Genomic DNA, 3,917 nt, shown 5'->3' on the forward strand with positions numbered 1-3,917 from the left:
ATAATAATAAAATAATAATAATAATAATAATAATAATCAAAGCCGAAAGATTAGGCCGCTAACAGTAAGTTTCAACACTTACCTCGCTACATAAAACCGATGCTCAAGGATAAATCCACTATCATTACGAGAATAAATAACAGTCAGTAATAATCCAGTCTGTGCGAACACAATCACTCAATAATGATAATGATAATAATAATGATAAGCTCGTAGCGAAAGTCACATCACTGTCTTTCCTTCCTTCACTCAATGCGTCATCATGCACGGAGGGGGGACAGAGTGAGAGAAGAAGGAAGTGCAGTAGAGGAAAACACTAATATTTAGAGTTTGGCAGCGCTTCCTCCCCCTGTTGTCGTACTCCTCCTCCTCGTCCTCCTCTCCTCCACAGCTCGTGTTGAACAACGCGAGGCAGCCACGAGAGCGCGCCACTGACTGCCTGCCACAGCTTCGCTCTTCTCTACGCGCGCGCGCGCACACACACACGCACCGACGGCGTCGTCGTAGGTCGTAGTTGTCCCGTCAGTTGGTGCGCTCGTTCGTTTTTTCGTTCGTCCGTTCGTCCGTCCACCACTCCGTCGTAGAACAGGGGCGAGAAGTGTCGACAGTCGGCGGTAACGGTAGTATCAGAATCTCTGCTAGTAGTAGTGCTTGGACGCCAAACCTCTAGTGTTGCGCGCCTAGTCCGTAGAGCCGTCTCGCTTCCGTGGCGAGTCCACAACGTACAGTTTCCGCTTTGCGATGGACATACGTACTGCGGAAATGTCTTCTGTGTGAACGGCCACCCTGAATTCGCTACCTCAGAAATACAAAGTTGTTTCTAACATAATTTTTGGTCGTTTTGTTGAGTTATTATGAATATGAAGTCAGAAACGAGATGTATGTTCTTTTTCTTCTCTATCAAAATCGTAAGATTATTTGGAGTCATTATCAGAATGTTCACAATGGCCAGTCTGACAACCAAATACATGTAGTCAATCAAAGCGAGCTAATTAAATTCCTATAATGCAAATTCGACCAATTAGAACAGTCGGACCATTATGCGTCCAACTTAACATTACCCCCCCCCCCCTTCCCGTGTCGTAAGATTATTCGGAGTCATTATCAGGATGTTCAAAGAATTGCATTGAAAAAGCTTGACATGGCGCGCAATTTACAAATTTTCACGTCAAATGTATCCAAACTAGTACTTAGCAGAAAGAACAATGTAATCCTAGGGTAGCACTTTGTTGGGGACAAAAATCACTGTATTAGACAGGCGCTATATTAGACAGTACCATTGTACAGTAGTAAAACAGCGCAAAGGAAGGGAGGAGAGGGAGGGGTGATGGGAAGTGGAAAGTAGCCATTTGTACCAAAATGATTGTCTTATACAGGTGGTCGTTAGAGCAGGTTTGACTGTAATACCAGAGACAAACATAATCATTCAAGACTAGCTGGGCCCCCTTTCGATGATAGGAATGATCGGTCCGTTAACATCAACTGAAAGCCATTGGCGCACAATATTTACAGTCTACTGGAATGGAGCAATAAATCTTGAGAGAAAAGTGACACATGTGTTTCCAAGTTGCCAATTATATAAAAGATGTATAGATTGATTCTATATTCCGCTTTCGTGGTTGTACACTCCAGAATTTCAGAGATGTGGAAGCACAGCACAGCTAGTGAACAGAAACCTCACTTGTTTACTGTGGCGTCTTAGAAGACGGACTTTCCCAAGATTAGATCTAAACGAAACTAATGAAAAACTAAAACTTAAACTACAGAGACTTCAGACTCCTCAATAAAACTGTGCACCCTTTAAATAATTCTGAACCACCTTTAATTTTTTGTCAAATTCGAAAGTTAAGGGGTTCCGAAGTTTTAGGCGGCCAAAGTGACGAACTTTCACAATAATGTGTTTAGATGATGAATCGGCTACGTACAGTCTTTACATTATGACGTATATCATACTAAAATGTTCAATATACTCGTGCCAAGAACTTAGCCTAGTGGTTAGGCTACCGGACTCATAATCGTGAGGTTGCGGGGTTGGGGGGTTCGAGCCGTAGGCCAGACGTTGTGTTCTTTGGAAAGGCACTTTACACGAATTTTCCTCACTTTATCCAGGTGGGAATGGGTACCCGGCCATAGACAGCGAAAGATCTTGTCAGTATGTTAGTGTTTTGGCGCCTATAAATGGCCACTTGCACTGTATGCTTCCCTGGATGTTGAGGTAGTTTCAGAATGCTCTCAGGTCTGCTGGGGTTGTTGTTGTTGTTGTTGTTGTTGTTGTTGTTGTTGTTGTTGTTATCGATCCAGCAACAGCTGGGCTCTCGCCTTTCTGTCCAATGCCATGTAGTGATAAGTGCAGGTCTGCTGCAGTTGCTGTAATGTTCCAAAGAGTGTGTTGTCTGTGTTAGGTCTCGGAGGGAGAAGGGTAGCTCTGATGTCATTTAGGGCTGTGCAGTGGAACAGGATCTGCTGGGGTAATAGTATAGATTGTGAAGCGCATAGAGCTTGCCGTTGAGCGGAGGTTTGCGCTGTGCAAATGCTATCTATTATTATTAACATAAAATTATTGTGGGGTTGTTGTTTTTTGTCCTGCGTCATGATAGAGACATTTACGTTAACTCTTTGAAGTCATGCATTCTGCAATCTGGTCATTCAACAACGTTTGTAGGTGAACTGTTTCTGGGCACTTTACTTTAGAATAAGAAGAATAGCCCTGACAGTCTTACAGGTATTTCAGCTGGGTTGTTTTTTTTTTAAATCTAAAACTTGTTTTGTTTGTTGTTTTGAGAGTGTTACGGCACTTACAAAACGCCCCGCTAATACCAGAGGTTGTTGGGTTTTTTTATACAGGTGTTGCTCCGCCTCCAATGACACACTTACTTGATCATTTAGGCAGTTGAGGTGGGGGGGGGGTTACTTTTTTGGAGGGAGGGTTTTTTTAGGGGGGGAGGGAGGGGTATCACCTCACTGGTAGGTCCTACTTCTTCTCTTTCCCCTGTTGGAATCCATCTGCCTGACTTTCCCCTGCACTAAATGACCTTTATTATGTCGAGGTGCTTCTATTAATAGATTTACTCACACATCGTTTAGGGGGCGGGCTTCTGAAGCTGCCTGTCAGGGCAAAGTCGGGCTAAGAGGGATACATCATTCAGGCAGAAAAACCAAGACACTAGATAAAAATCCCTCCCTACTCGGGAATTGAAGTTTTCGACAACGTAGAGTCTAACCACTACACCACAGAAGCCGGTCATCAAGGTCAGTGGATGCATTGGTAACGTGGTAACTGTTTCATGCAGATGATATAAGTTCAATTCTCGAAACGATAAACTTGTTTAGCATAATAAGTAGTATGGCACTATATAGGTCCAACACTATTAGTTTATTTTAGAGGTGGGGGCCTCAGGATTCAATCCCATCCGCACGTCGTGTTTTACGATCGTATCCATATGACAAGGGGAACTCTGTGCCACCAGTTTCCAAATAGGAAATTTACTCGTTAATCCGATCCGTACACTTTGCATAGCAGTCTGTCAAAATGATTTTTTTTAGAAATACTGAAAGTTTCAAAGAGATTTTCGTACTAGAAGTGTTGTAAAATGTGAAGAATACAACTTTGGGGGTACAAAATAGCCCCAGGGAGTACGGATAGGGTTAACGTCCTTTTTCCGTTAAGACCGAGCCTAATGGATCGAGAGCCTCGAAAGCTACCCCAAAAGGCCAAAGATCAAGAACACCCAGTCTGGGATTTGAACCAGGACCACCTTCTCCGTAGCCTAGCACGATACCAACTGAGCTAACAAAGCGCCCTTTTGCATAAGTGTTCCCTTGAAAGCTCTTAACATGTTTTTTTTAAAATTTGCTTTGTTTTCCCCCTCTCCCTCTCCCTCCCCCCCTCTCTCTCTCTCTCTCTCTCTCTCTCTCTC

General features: G+C 43.5%; 1 protein-coding gene across 1 annotated transcript in view; it reads right to left on the reverse strand.

The window, feature by feature from the left end:
- The window catches only part of LOC101848509 (protocadherin-11 X-linked), a 74,576-nt gene extending 74,101 nt beyond the window's left edge, over window positions 1-475 (reverse strand). Inside the window, exon 1 of the mRNA XM_035969070.1 lies at window positions 83-475. The gene's annotated coding sequence lies outside the window, so the exon portion shown is untranslated. The remainder of the gene's footprint in view (window positions 1-82) is intronic.
- Window positions 476-3,917: the final 3,442 nt, after the last annotated feature.

The sequence above is a fragment of the Aplysia californica genome, unplaced genomic scaffold, assembly GCF_000002075.1.
Source record: "Aplysia californica isolate F4 #8 unplaced genomic scaffold, AplCal3.0 scaffold00112, whole genome shotgun sequence".
NCBI lineage: Eukaryota > Metazoa > Mollusca > Gastropoda > Aplysiida > Aplysiidae > Aplysia > Aplysia californica.